This window comes from Natator depressus, chromosome 25, assembly GCF_965152275.1.
Source record: "Natator depressus isolate rNatDep1 chromosome 25, rNatDep2.hap1, whole genome shotgun sequence".
In the NCBI taxonomy this organism is placed as follows: domain Eukaryota; kingdom Metazoa; phylum Chordata; order Testudines; family Cheloniidae; genus Natator; species Natator depressus.
Genome location: NC_134258.1, coordinates 12,847,161 through 12,862,096, shown reverse-complemented (window position 1 = coordinate 12,862,096; position 14,936 = coordinate 12,847,161). Strand labels below are relative to the sequence as shown.

Below are 14,936 nucleotides of genomic sequence, written 5' to 3'. Positions count from 1 at the left end.
CCTATCAGGAGGGTTACAAAACAGTCATACTAGCAATTTTCAAATTCAACACTTTCTGACAACCAACTGGTCAGGGTACCACCCAATTTAAAAAAAAGCATTTCAAAACACATTAGACAAGGCAAATGATAATTTAACACTTTACACTTCAAAGTACCTGTTCAAACAGTAGCCAGTCAAGCCTCAACCCTTTTATCTGTTTTAGAGATGGGGAAACCGAAACTTTGTCCAGACAAAGGATTTCAAGCATTCATAGCTAGCCACCACTCTAGTTAGATTGGTGCAAACCTCTAGCATTGACAGGCAAAAAAACATGGACTGGAGCAAGCTGCTGTTTATAGCTTCTTATCCTAGAACCCTGCTTGAAACTCTGCAAGGGGTTCCCTTCTCATATCACTATCTTCTTAGCAGGGGTCTGATAAAATTAAGTCCCCCTACGGCTCTTAAAGAGGAGTTCTCTTCCTACCCCTCAGCTGCCCTAACCCCAGAATACCTCATCTGTTGTGGACTGTTTCTCTACAATTCTTGCAACCACCATTTTTGGGCCATCCTCCCCCAGATCCTGCCTTTTTCCAAGCAGCAATACAGTGAAACTGTCATGATTGTTTTTCAGCTTTACTGCTACCCCCAGGGTTCTGGTAGCAGCAGTGAAATTGATCAGTTGTCAATTCTACACAGCACCAGGGTCTGCAAATTCAGTAAGATAGCACTACACAGGCCCACATTTCTTCACAACTGAAAGGACAAGAAGGTTTTTTTTTTTTAAATGGCAGCTTAAATTCTGCTTCTCTCCACCCCCTCCTGAACACATTAGGGAAAACTTCCCACTAGTTACTGGTAAGTGGACAAGTGACTATTTCAAGCCTTGCACAAAAGCATAAACTATTCTAATGACAACCAGTTAAGCCGAGGCATTTTGCCAGCACCAAGGCTCAAAGGACCAGCCACTGTGCTAATGAGATGTCTTTCAGTATGAGGAATCATGATTCCCCCTATTACTAAAAGTGACAAATTCAGTTATGTGATTTTCATTTTACAAAGTAGTGGGCTACTTTAACCAGCAGGGGGAAAATGGCATTTAATACTTTCTGAAGGCCAGAGAGTCTGCTCAAGTTTGAGGAGAACAGTGTCTAGTAGTTAGAGCATGAGTTTGGGAGGCAGGAGCTAGAACTGCCCAAATTCTCAACAGTCCTGACACTATTTTCCCATATCTTTAGAACTTATCCAGCCCCCCCATTACAGCAGTATCTAAGCACCTCATAATCTTTACTGTATTTATCCTCAGTACCCCTGTGAGATAGTAACATTGCCCTATCTCCATTTTACAGATGAGCAACTATGACCCAGAGAGATTAAATTATTTGCTCAAGGTCACAGAGGAAGCCTGTGTAGGGTAAGGAACTGACCCTGGGTCTCCCAAGTCCCACGCTAGCGCCTAACAACTGCATCATCCTTTCTGCTTGTCCTAGACTAGAACAAGTCATTGTGTGCCTCAGTTTCCTCACCTGTAAAACTCCCTCTATGTTGTGAGCATCTAGTTAATGCTTTTAAAATATTTTGAAGTTATATGGAGTATAAACACTACATCAAGGGGGAAAATAAGGAACATTACAAATGGAACACGAGGTACATTTAAAAACTGCTTCCTATGGAAGCTGTAACATGTTACAACACTTGGAAGACCACAAACAAAAAAAGTGTTGTTCTTGTTTGGTTTAGAGCTACAAAATGCATGAGAGAAACTTAAACACAAAAAGCTATACTTAAGTATTTAACTAGTGTTATTTTGTGTAATATATTTTATATTGGCCATAAATACGGTTGAAGTAATCTAGGTAACACCATGAAGTTAAACTGCAGCATATAGCACACCTTCATAAAGCAAACAGATTTAGGCCCCAATACCTACAAAAAAATACCCACTTGGAACTACGCACAGTGCATAAAGTTAAGAATATGCTTTAAGTCTGCAGAATGAGTGTTAGTTCACTGCCATGCTGTTGTAAGGCTAAGAACGTTTTGAAAGCTAATATGCTTCAAAAGAAAAACACAAGAACAGTTACTTGAAGTTCTCTTATAGAGTTGGATGGACTCAGATTAAATATCAAATTACTGCTTCCTGTGGCCTGTGAGGAAGTCAGCTCCTCTACTGGTAAAGTCACCAGAGTTGTATTTGTCAGAGTACATTTTTTAAATACCTACACCTATAAACAAATAGGTCTAGGTTGTCAGTTTCACCAAGAACCATCCATCAAGTGCAATTCCACCCTATTTTTTTAAAAAGCTGTACTGACAGGGAATTTGAATAATTCAAAACAATCACTAATATAAAAAGATACAAAGAACAAAATAAATCTAACACTAGACTATAACCTAATTAGTTATTTCCCTCTTTGTTTCTATTTTAAAATCACATCTGCTAGCAATGGCCTAGTACAAAACACATGAGTGTTTAGACCCTCCAACACAGCCTAATGAAACAACTTTGAGAGGAAATCCACTGCCTCCAGAATGAGCCATAACACCCCCCTCCCACAAACTCTTCCCTTCCTAAACCCCCCTGCTCCCCCAGAACACCTGCTAGTATTTGGCTTCCCCATTCTATACCACCTCAGCCTGAAATTCAACAAGGAGATGGAGAAAGAGAGAATTTCCCTCCCTTGTTGCCTGCAACACCGACATTACCTGACTAGCCCCCACCTCATAAAAATGAAAAATCTTGATCAGCACAATTACTCCTCCCTAAACTAGCCTGTGATTTACAATCCATCACACACCCCTCCAAAATACTCCCCAAAAGAACAGGAAAGCTACCAGTACCACCTTCAACCAGCCATCAACTCCTTGCCAGTGATATACCCCACCCACATCTTTAACAGCTCCCCAATACGCCACACTTGCTACCTCCCAACCCCTACCTCCCAACACACTATAACCATGTATGTATGTATGTGTGTGTGTGTGTATATATATATATATGTGCATGTTACCAGTCCCACATACAACTCGTATTACCCCCATGCTCTCCAGCTGTCCCCGACACCCATGTTATATCCTCAAGTACCTGCTCCCCAGTTATCTAAAAATGGTCTTATCCAACTCCCCACATTCCTCCATTAATTACCCTGACATTCCTCTTTATTCCCCCACTCCACAGACCTATTGTCTTATTACCCCAGAACCACCACATGCCCCTTTATTACCCCAAACTCACCCATCCACATGCCAACACCCTCTTATTCCCCCCAGGATTCCAACATGCCCCTCATTACCCTCCACTCCCCTTTATTCCCCCAGTATCCTCACATGCCCCCTACTCCTCCATTCTCCCCTGATGCATATACCCTTATTACCCAGTACCCCCCTATTCCTCCCACTCATTACCCCAGGACTTCCACATGTCCCCTTATCCCCCTACATGGCCATCCCCTTATTACCCCAGTACCCCTTGTTACCCTCTTATCCCTGTAATGTCCACACATGCCCCGTTACCCCTTAACCCCCAACTGCCATCCCAACCCTGTCTGCCCACTCCACTCCCCACCCCCGTATCCCCCACCTCCCCCTGTATCCCCTCCCCACTCCTGTACCCCCGTCCCCCCAACCTCCCCACTCCCCTCCCCACTCCTGTATCCCCCTCCCCTCAACCTCCCCAACCCCCCACCGTACTCCTCTCCCCCCTACCCCTGTACCCCTCCTCCCCCACCACCCCACTCCCCTCCCCCTCCAACCCCCCCGTACCCCTCCCCCTCCCCCTCCCCTTACGCCCGCCCCTCTTCCGGCCCGGCCGGGCCCCGAGAGGGTCCCTGGGGCGGGGGCTCCGCCAGGCCGCGGCCTGCGCCGGGGTTTCCCGTCGCTCCCTCCCCGGGCTGGGCGAGAACCCCACCCGCCCCGGGGCCCGGGGCCCGGCCCCTCCTCACCCTGCGCGGGGCACCGAGGGGGCGGAGGAGGGGAGCCCGCTGCCGCGGCCGCCTCAGACACCAACCTCCGCCGCGCAACCCAACCTGCTGCCGAGCCCCAGCCGGGGACGGGGTGGGGGCCCCGCGGTGTGACTGACAGCACGGGAGGACCAATCGGCGCCCAGCACCCCAACGAGGAAGGCGGGGCCCGGCACAGCCGCCGGGTTAGGCTGCAACCTTCTTAGCGGGGCCTCCAAGTAACGGGGAGCAAGAGAGGAGGGGCCGGGCGGCGGGCCAGGGAGTGACAAAGGAACTAGCCAATCAGAGCACAAGGAGCCAAAAGAAGGCGGGGCATTCAAATGAAGTTCATTAATATTGATCCGCAAGGTGGTGGTGGGGGGATGTGATCATTTCACTGGTGTTTTTGCGGGCGGGTTATTTACATTTATTTAAATGAGCCCCTATGTGAGCCCTGATTAGTTATTCACTGTTAAGGGTTCATGCAATTAACATCTGTTGGTTTGCCTGGCTTGAGCTCTTAGTAACCACCGGGATCCGTTCTGGACCATTATCTCCACTGGCCCCGGGGGGGCCCCGCGCCCCTGCCCAGCAGGGCCAAGGCCTCTCCGGCAGGGCCCCCCGGAACCGCACAAGGCGGCGTCTACACGGGGGCTTTTGCCGGGATGGAAAGGTCCCTCGCCCACCCGGCCACCCCGACCTGACGCCGTGACTGCCGGCGCAGGCCTGGCCCAAACCACGCGGCCTCTGACCCTGGGCAAGGCCACCGGCGTTTAGCTGTCGTCAACCTGAAATCGATCAGTTGGGCCATTAGAAAAACATCCAGCCATGAAGCCAAAATCTACATTCACCTTTATTTTGTTGTCCATCTTTCATGCCATCTGTGTCCCCAGATCCTTTCCAGAGCGAAATCATGCAGGCAGAGCGCTAATGAGTGACAGCAGAGGGGAAAGAGGTAGCAAGAGCTTGCGAAAGAGAGGAAACACATGCCGTCTGAGCTTCGGAGTCAGATGGAGAGTAAAAGAGGTGGAGGTAACTAAAATCTATCCCAGATGTCAGAAGCTACGGGGGAGGAGGCCCTTGCACCTGCAGTGACCAGACTGTGCGAAAGGAATGCAGGTGTGTTAGGCCATGAACCGATCTTCTCCTTACGGTGCCTGTTTAGGAAAAAACCATCTAGTGCTTGACAAAAGTACAGATTAGAAAGTTTAGGGTAGTGTAGTGCAGCCCCTTGCTCTCTAGTGTGCTCATTGTTCCCTCTAGTGGTCCCTTTGCTGAAAACATAGCTCATTTAGAAAGTCTGTGTTGAACATTTCACTGTGTCCCGGCTGGGCACGAAGGGTTTGCAGTCTGGGGTGCTGGCCCTATGCACAGGGGTGAATTTCAGCCCCAATAAATAACTGATTTTGAAGTTTACTAATTTATTTTTTGGTCCCCCCGCCCAACGCTGTGGATGGCAGACTCCTGCCCTATGACATATCCCAGCACAAGAAAACCTGCACAGACACCCCCACACACACCCCTCACGGATTCCTGGAGTGAACAATAAAGCACCGCCACTAAAATCCTTGGCCCTAGCATTGCTGTGCTTTTCAGTTGAGGTTCTCCAAGCGCTCCATGAAGGTAGATAAATATAACCCCACTCCACAGACTGGGGAAACCAAGACAGGGAGCTGAGGTGACACAGCCAACCTCACACCCAAAGTCAGCAGCAGAGTGGGGAACAATGACTTTCCTAACTCCCAGTCCCCTGCTCTAACCACTAGACTCAGCTGCCTCCCAAAGGAGGGGCCCAGAAGGTGGCATTTCAGAGACACCTGGCAAGTGCTCATGGTTCATGCAACTAGAAGACAGGCACTCATGCTGCTATAAAGCATCTCTGGAGACCAGAAAACCAAACCCATTTGCATCCCAGCCTTCTGGCTGCAACTTTGTTTGTAACCGACTTAGTTCCTCTCCAACAGCAAGATGCCTGGGCTCTGCCTTGCAGCTTCTGTACCTTTCTGTGAATCCACTCATCTCATCAGCTTTGTTTCCCCAGTGTCTGAGAGGCCCTCTCAGAGGCAGCCAGCAGAATAGAGCAAGAGCTCAGGGTTCAGTGGAGGATTTTTGATATTTCACTTCTTTGTGCTTTTAAATATCAGCAACGGCTGGTGTGAAATTTACCAGCATTTCACCCACACATAGCCCCACCGTGGTTGGTGAGGAAAGGGACCGTCCCACACATGTGCCAATAAAACCTTTATTCCTCCTCCACCCTTCCCTAGTCTAGCTCTCTAGCTAGGCAAGGGGGGACGTTATCGACAGCAGTCAGAGAGCTGGTGGAAGATGCCCTTTTTACAGCCCCAGAGAGGCTGAAGCCCTCTGATTATCCACTGAACAAGCATAGCAGGGCAAAGCTTCCCCCACACACACACACAGCCCCACAGACAAAGACACACCACCAAGGTGCCTTATCCTAACCCAGGCAGGACACTCCTTACGAGGGTCAGGGGAAACAGAGGTAAGTTTAGAGCAGCCCCTGAGGCTGCTCTAACTTACACCCAGGCTCAGGTAGGCTCCTGCACAGCCCCAGTGTATAAGGAGCACAAATGTGGCTTAAAGGCTCCCTGCCCCTACCCAAGGAATTTAGAATCAGGCCCTTGGTTCTTATTTAGACCTCTGCTCACTTTCTCCTTTGGGCCTGGCCCTTTGGTCATGGACACAGGTGTCGCCTCATTGGCTCCAGTGAAACAGATCTTGTTTTGGGTGAGAGAGGGAGGATCTGGCCCTGTGAATCAAACCGGGGGCTGGGAGGATCACTCAGCTACCTGTCTCCTCTGCCTGCTCAGGAGCAGGAAGTCATGCTCCCTGGGGCTCCCAGGCTGGAGAATGAATCAAGGCTTTATATAACATTCCCCCATCCCCCCATGTCAACATCATGACTGAGTGAGGGCGACTGAGGCACTGCAGATCCAGAGTCACTAGGTGGGTGGCATCCTTCCTTTGTCTCCCTGACTCACAGGTCACATTTGGACCTCGGACTGTGGAAGGCTGAGTGCTAGGGAGCACAGTGATTCCTGCCCTGGAACCCTGACGTGGATCAAGCAATGGTCTCATGAGAGGCTGTCTGCCCTTAGAGAGCATGTCCTGGGAGGTGGGAAGCCAGCTACACACACAGAGAGAGAAATCTGAACGGGTTAGGGCTTATCCCAGCCCAGAGCAGTCTGGCAATTGCAGCAGGAGGCACTGGGAGGTAGGACCCCTGGTTTCTATGCCGAGCTCTGGCAAGGAAGGGTGGTGTAATGGTTGCAGCAGGCAACTGGGATCTGAGCCTCCTGGGGTCTCTTCCCAACTCTGTCACTGTCTTGCTGGGTGACCTAGAGCCCCTCACTTAACTTTCCTGTGACTCAGTTTCCCCTTCTGAGAAGCAGGCCTGATACAGTGAGTTACCCAGCTCATCCACAGGGGCATGGTGAGACTTCCAGTAAATGCTCACGTAGCCCTTTGAGATCCCCGCAGACAGCATCGCTCTTCTTCTCCTCAGGCTGTGGAGACGGAGCGGCTCCTGGGTCAGGCTGTCGGTCCACCCATCAGTCAGTCACAGGAGGCTCTGGAGCTCACCAAGCTGTGAATCCCAGACAGGGACCATTAATCAACCGACAGGAGATGACTGCAGCCCTGAGCCCACTGTGACTGATCCAGAAAGCAGACGATTATCGCTAAGGAGGAGACAGCATCCCTCAGGCACGTCCATCCGCTGGCCTGGGGACTCGCTGCGTGTGCTGGCTGCAGGCCAATTCTGGCCCTGCTCAGGCTCCTCTGGGCTACTCCCACGGTGCCCAGGGCAGAACATCACCCCAGGCCACGCTCCTGGGGCAAAGGGGTCTTCCCTCTGGTGTGGGACTAGCAGAGCAGCCCAAAGCCACCCCCATCTCCTGGTGGAGCAGCGTGCCCAGGCCATGAGAGGCACCCACGCTGGGCATGTGGTTGGGCCACACTGCATTCCAGGGAGCAGCTCAGAGCTCCGAGGGCATAAGGGTGAGGTGACGCCCCCTGTCGTCCCTGCCTGGTTTGCACCTCCTGCAAAATGTGGCCCAGAATCGAGCCCTGGGTTCTGGAAGAGCCACCTGGGGCAGGAGCAGAGGGGCCGGATCAGCGCGGCCCACCTCACGCTTCGCCAGCCTCCAATGGCTGCTCCTCCCAGCTTGGCTAGAGGGAGGCAACCCCCAGGCCAGCCCAGCCCCTGCAACCAGGAGTGTGGCTCCTACCTGCTCTGCTGGGGCAAGCTCAGTCCAACTCGCCCGACGGAGCTGCTGCCCACAGGCCCCCAAGGATCCTGTGCGTGCAGGGCAAACACCGAGCAAGCCCCCCCGATGTAGGACATGTCTAATCGATTAGGTCCATGCTGGTGTCTGGCCACCAGCTGGCAAATAGACACAACAATTGGAGCCCCCAAGAGTCAGGTCCCACCCTGGATCTAGACTCCCATCCGCTTCCCCACGCCACTCAAAGCCAAGAGGAGGAATAGTCTCCCCCCCTCCCTGCCTCAACGCCGCGTTTATTCCCCAGCACGCATGGGACGGTTCCCATTTTGCTCAGCTCAGCCATCTGCACCGTCCCCCAGGAGAGGAGCTCTCCTTGCCGTACAGTCGCTGGGAAACCTATTGGAAAATTGAGTCTTTAATTGCATCTGGCATGTCCCAGGCTCCCTGACGGCAGCAGCCACCAGGCTCCAAAGTGACATCACGGTAAGTGGGAGGAGGCAGCCCAGACAATCTCACACATGTGCCTGTGCTAGGCAAGCTGCTATCTCCCTGCCCCAGAGCTTGACCCATGGCCTCTGGAGGGACATGGGTCTATCAATGGCTGAGAGCCAGATTCCACTCGGGTGGACTCCCAAACTAACCTAAGAAATAGCAATGACAGTGTACTGCGCCTAGCACACAGGGGTCCTGGTCCACAGCGGTGGGTCCCAGGCGCTACTGTAATACCAATGGATAATAAGAATAAGAAGAACAAAGAATGCACCTGCCAGTGACCATAAGAAATGTCCCCAGATAATAAAAAAGCATCCCCAGTGGTTTACAAGTTCCCCACAGCCAGGCCTGGGGAGCAGAGAGATTCCCCAGCAACGCAATAGGAAGGGAAGGTTCGATAGCTCACCTCTATGCCAGGATGAGGGGCAGAGAGCTCCAAGATCAGAGGAGAGGAAAGGGGAGAAGCAGGCGGGCAGGTGAGGGAATAGACCACAGCTGCCGGGGCAGGAGATGGTGACTGGGGGACAGAGCAGCTGTTTTCCCCCAGCCACGCTGCTGCAGTCTCCTCTTTTGTCTTCCTCTGAGGAGTCGCTGGAGAGGAAGGTTAACACAGGTGGCCAAGGGGCATGGCAGGGGCTTCCAGCAGGGAGGGGTATTTCAGGGAGCAGCAGCAATCACCAGAGTCCCCATTTCTGTTGCTAACATGCTATTCTGCTACAGTGCAGAACACAACTCCGGGAGCCTGGGTCAAAGTGCCACCCTGCACAGAGCAGGCACCACCACGCGCGGCGGACAGCAACAGCCGGGCTTCACAGCTCGCTGCTTAGAACAAAACTGGGCCAGACACTGAGCCAGCCCCCCATGCTGGTGTCAATCAGCAGAGACTGACTTCCACCGAGTTATACTGATTGACACCAGCTGAGGATCTGCCTGTTGGTGGGAACAGATCCAGCCAAACCAAGGGCCTGATCCTACAAACAATGTGGCCAGCTGCAGTACTTACTGCCAGGAGTAATTCCAGTAGCACTCCCATTCTCCCATTAGTTAACATGTGTTTGCAGGATTGGGCTCCATCTTATAGTTTATATATATATCGAGTCCAGGTAGAGAACTGGGCTGGAAGACAGATTTTCTTTCTTCTTAACCCCAGCTTTAATCCAGTTTGGCTCCATCTGCACTGGCCAAACGGTGTTATAATCTGCTTCAGCCACAAATGAGTTTAAATCATCCTTCACAGCTGTTGCTAAGCCCAAGGCCAGATGCCACTCCGGCTTTGCAGGATATTGGATTGGACTGAGAAGGGATAACAGACATGGCATCATCGCACGAGGGAAATGAACGAGAACCATGACCAGGCCAGTTTTACTCTTCCACCCCGAGAGCATTGGAGCCTAATCAACAGAAAAGTCAATTAGATTTGTAACAAGAGCCCTTTCGCTGTACTCTTTCCCTGCCTGCAATTTAATATTATTCCAGTGTAGCGAACGGGGAGTCGATAGATTTGCAGAAAACAACCCCACCCTGTAAAAATTAAAATAATTCAAGCCCCACATCCAGCAGAGTGCTTAAATATTTGCTTCACTTTGACATCCCTGGGATGATCTACGTGCTTAAAGTTAAGCAGGTGCTTAAATGTTGTGCTGGATCAAGGCTTAACTGCTGGATTTCCAACTCTTAACCCCTAGAATCCTTAGGGGTTCCCAGTTAAACTCTTCTGGGCAGCCTGCATGTTACTCCTGATGAGCTGGTATTTTCAGAAAGCCTAAGGGATTTAGGAGCCAGGCTTTTCGGTAAACCACAGCCATAATTCTGTGTAGGAAAAGGAAGAGAAATAAGCTTGTTGCTTCTGGTCTCCGGAGTCCCCCACCAGCCTGCTTTGTAAAGCGTGCCCATGCCATCTGCCAGCAGAGGCCAGATTAGCTTTGCTTGGAGGGAGGGGCAGCCCCCATCTCCCACATCTATTGCATCCTATTATCCATAGCCACTCTCCAGTTAGGAAATGAATTCAACACCACCCAGGAAAAGTGGCCTTCCCTTTGCATCAAACACGGAGCTTTTCCAGCCCCAGCTGTGCTTCGTCATTCTGCTACTCTAAGCTGTAGGAGAATTAATGTGCCAATGAAGCTACAACTAGTTCTCAGCCAAAATAAACGACGTTAAGATGGAGAGCCCCCCATCAGCAACTGAAGGATAAAAACATGAGAGGGATGTTATCATTGTCCTCAAAGCAAGCACTAGAAACCCAGGAAAGTCAGAGTGAAGGCTGCGCTGAAAAGCAATCCAAACACGTTACGGTACAGAAAGTCCCCGCAAAGCACCCAAGCCAACCACAGCGATGCCATGCAAGCACCACACAATTATGAGTAAGGCATGTGAGCTCCAATTCAATTAAACTGGTTTTTAAAACCATATTAGCTTTCGCTCCATATTTTCCCCCTTGTGATGTCACTACAGGGCAGAGTTAAGGTTGTTTATTCAGCGAGGAGGGGGAACAAGAGGCAGAGGTATTCCCTTTGTGTATTCCCGTTAAGTAAGAGGGAGGGAGGGAGAAAGAAAGATCCATGCACAATTTCTCCCGCAAATCCATTTCCCCACGTGCCAACTTGGTTCTTCTTTACGTGTCAGAAGGCCAAATAGTTTTCAAGGTGGGACTAATGGAAAGCACGAACGGCCTGATTTGCAAAGGTGCTGAGCACCTGCTGCTCTTGATAACCATGCTGGGAGTAGAGATTGCTCAGCAGGTCTGAAAATTCAGGCTGCCAGCTACCCAGGGAGCGGCACCTGGGGGCCCTCTTGGCCTTGTCAGAGCAGCCTCTGCCAGAGCCGCCCCCTGGCTTCAGGTGGAATCACACAATTCTCCCCCTCTCGGACCAGCCCCTGGATTGCATTCACCGGGGATTAACTCAGCAGACCTGACCTACGCTCAGACCCTGCCGCTCTGCTGCCTCCAAGAGCAATGTCAGTGGTTGACAGGTGCTGGAACTAGGGATGCTGGGGGCTGCCACACTCCCGGCTTGAAGTGGTTTCCATCATATGCAGTGTTTACAGTTTCGTTCAATGGTTCTTAGCACCCCCACTGTACAAGTTCTTCCAGCTCCCCTGGGCTGACACAGTAACCAGACGCCCTCCTTAAGTGAAGTGTCATTTACGTAAGAACAAAAGGATTTCCGAGAATGCAGATGTTAAAGCAATACAGCAGCCAGTCCGCATCTCAAACTGTTCCCTAAGGCTTCCCATTCCCTGCCTCCTTCTTTAGACTCCCCCTGCAGCATCTCTCCCACTCCTGAGACAGCTTGTGAGAAGTGACCCCAGGAGTGTTCAGTGATCACTCAGCACTCAAGGGGCTTGCCAAAGTTCTGCTTTATTCTGCCGGAGGCTCCATCCCACTAGTTGAGCATAACAACCAGAGGGCCACAGAGCCTCGCCCAGACTCTCGGTCAGGGAAGCTCAGCCCTTAAAGGCCCAGTCCTCGAATATCACAACCCCTGAGAAGTGCTTTTTAACTCTTCCTTGTTCTTTTTCTCTCCAGGCTCCTAGCTTTGGCAAAAACAAGGCTTGCAACTTCTCAGAGACAGGCTCCTTGACGCTAACAGTCTTTGGGGGGTGTGCCAGGGTGCCTGCATCTAGATTTGCTGTGATGCTTTCCGTATCTAGATCCACTGAGTTGCTCCTTCCATAACTTTCTGAAATTAGATCAATACAGTCATACAGGAAATGCTAGTTACACCCCCCCCCCCCAATTATACAATAGCTGTACCTCACTGTCCAGAGCCCAGCCCCTCAAAGATTTTTCAGGCCTAACTGCCATGGATTTCAATGGATCCTTTGAGTATCTGTGCCTGGGTCCCTTACAATATTCTTGCCATTGTTACAGATCAGTATTCATAAATAAATACACAGCAGCTTCTCATCCGTCACGCGGGCCATCAAACCCTCTTTCATGCAAAATTTCAGCCAGGAGGAGTGGCATCAATTTTTAAGCGGGACTGCAAAAATTCAGCCGCCAGTTGGATAAGGAGTCGTGCGATCTGTGAGAACGAGCCCAGAGCTGGTCTGGCCAACGATGGCTGGGGCTGTACAGGATTTTAGGAGCATGGCAGTACATGGTGAAGTAAGAACGGTTACTTTGCAGATGGGGAAGAGAGACCCAGGCAGGTTATGTGATTAGGCTGGGACGTGCTGGGCTCCAATGCAAGGTTTCTCACCCCAGGGGTCGCACCCCAAAATTGAGTTAAAGGGCTGTGTGGGAGGCTCTGTGGGGGACGCTGCAGTGCGGGGGGCCAGCTGGACCAAAGACAAGTGAGTGGTGCTGTGGTCCCATGCGCCAGGTTGAGACACCGCTCACACAAATTGGGCCTGCCCCCCAAATAGCACTGGGACCCCAGATGCTGCACCACCCGAAGCAGGGAGCTGAGCCAAGCCAGCCCCACAGGACAGCAGCTGCAGGAGCAGCGGCTATGGTATGCATGGTGTACTTTTCCCATACTTAGTATGTTAATGTGGCTATTATGTCGTGAGTAAGAAACACTTAGTGAGCCAGATGCTTTTTGCACTGAAGCTATTTACTGGGTCACGGCAGGCCATCATGGTTAACAAATGAGTCCTGAGTCCACAAGGGTGGAGAGCAACTGCTCTCACGGATCAGGTCTAGACCTGCTGTAGCAACACCAGGACTGGGCTGGGCTCTAATCTCCGTTCAGATTTATTGTGTGACCTTGTCTGAGTCAGTTAACCGTACCTGCGAACGTCCCAGGCCAGGCAGAAGGAATGTCTTCATAGTGCAAGGACAGTGAAATCTACCAGGCATTTCAGTGCTTGCTAAACATCCATCAGGATCTACACGTGACTCCCGTTAGCTGTCACTTTTGTTCACACTTTATATGAAAGGTCCACAGTTCAGAAAGGAGTAACGAATGGTTAATAGATGTTTCAATCTGTGCTGAGAGCTCATTATAAACTCCAGCCATAGCTTATAACCACCTTCTCCTGATGTCCTTATTACTGCCTAGAACACACACTGCTCATGATTGTAACATGCTTATAACATGCTAATAATCATTAACGTTTTCTAAACTATTTCTAAACCAAACCTTATTCTAATGGGTGCCCTGACTTTCTCTTTTTGCAGCCGGATGGCTCCCAGAAAGGCTGAAATTCTTTCCCTACCTTAAAAACCCCAAAGCGACCACTTTCCATGTCGTATCCTCACAACTGAGCAGCATAAACAGGCCAGACACATTGGCACTTAAAAATGGCTTTGAGAGGGTTACTTTTTTGGATGCATGGCATTAAACGCAGGCACCCCAGATTCCGCTGCATTTATTTGTCCTTTGCCCAGGTGCCCTCCTGGGTCTATACTGCTGCTGCTTTCCTCCTCCCAATTGTTGGCAAAAAGGAAAATATAAACCCCACCAAAGGCACGAAGCACAGAAAAGGAAAAGTGAATTCTCCTTCCTGACCCGCCCAGGGTCAGCGTGCTGCCGGGACCTGGCTCTCCTGACGTACCTGCAACTCAGAGCGAAGATCCGCCGTGTGGATCTGAAAGGAGAACTGGCAATTCAGCCCTCACAAGACAGTAGAGGATCAATCCAGGCGTTGCTGGTATTTCCCCCCTTCCATCCCCACATCAGACGTGAAGGGCAAAGGTCCCGCCACTGGCTGAGGGTTGGCATCTGGGAGGGACGCTACCAAGGGGAAGGGAGGGAGACAGCAGACTCGACTGGCAGAGCTAAGAGGGAAAAATTCTTTCCTTGTCCTCTCCCTGTGCAGTTTGAAATGAGTCCTTTATGCATAATGCACAAACTCCTCTTTCATCATCTCACTGCAGCAGGGACTCCCAAAGCCACTGTCTTCAGCTGAATGTGTCACTTTGATGGTGAAAGGGGAGAGAAAAAATGCAGGGAACTTTGTTATTTTATTTCAGCTTCTCTTTTTGCTTCAATTATGTGGCATAAATGAAAGGAGCAATGGGTGGGCGGGGGGTTGCAAAAGTGGAAAGACGGAGGAAGAGACGAGGGCAAAGAGACAGCTGGGAGGATGGGGAAAGGGAAGGGAGTGATGGCCAGTGGGGACTAAGTCTGTCGTTGTTTCAAAAGACCGAAAGCAAAATAATCACGCCTGAAACGGACAGAGGCAGCAGGTTTGCAGTGATGTTGTAGCTGTGTTGGCCCCAGGATGTTAGAGACAAGGTGGGGGAGGGAATATCGTTCATGGACCCAATGCCTGTTGGCGAAAGAGACAAGCTTTTGTGCTCCCCAAAGGCCGCCGGAGCAGCTATAAA

The 14,936-nt window shown here is 50.9% G+C and overlaps 1 protein-coding gene across 18 annotated transcripts in view; it reads right to left on the bottom strand.

The window, feature by feature from the left end:
• Positions 1 to 14,178, bottom strand: part of GNG7 (G protein subunit gamma 7) — a 142,796-nt gene extending 128,618 nt beyond the window's left edge. For 4 of the 18 annotated variants that reach the window (XM_074939586.1, XM_074939584.1, XM_074939585.1 and 1 more), the window contains exon 1: positions 3,921 to 4,079. The gene's annotated coding sequence lies outside the window, so the exon portion shown is untranslated. Of the gene's footprint in view, positions 1 to 3,920; positions 4,112 to 14,161 lie in introns of those variants that run through there. The other 14 variants (XM_074939574.1, XM_074939582.1, XM_074939575.1 and 11 more) reach the window with 12 other exon arrangements.
• Positions 14,179 to 14,936: the final 758 nt, after the last annotated feature.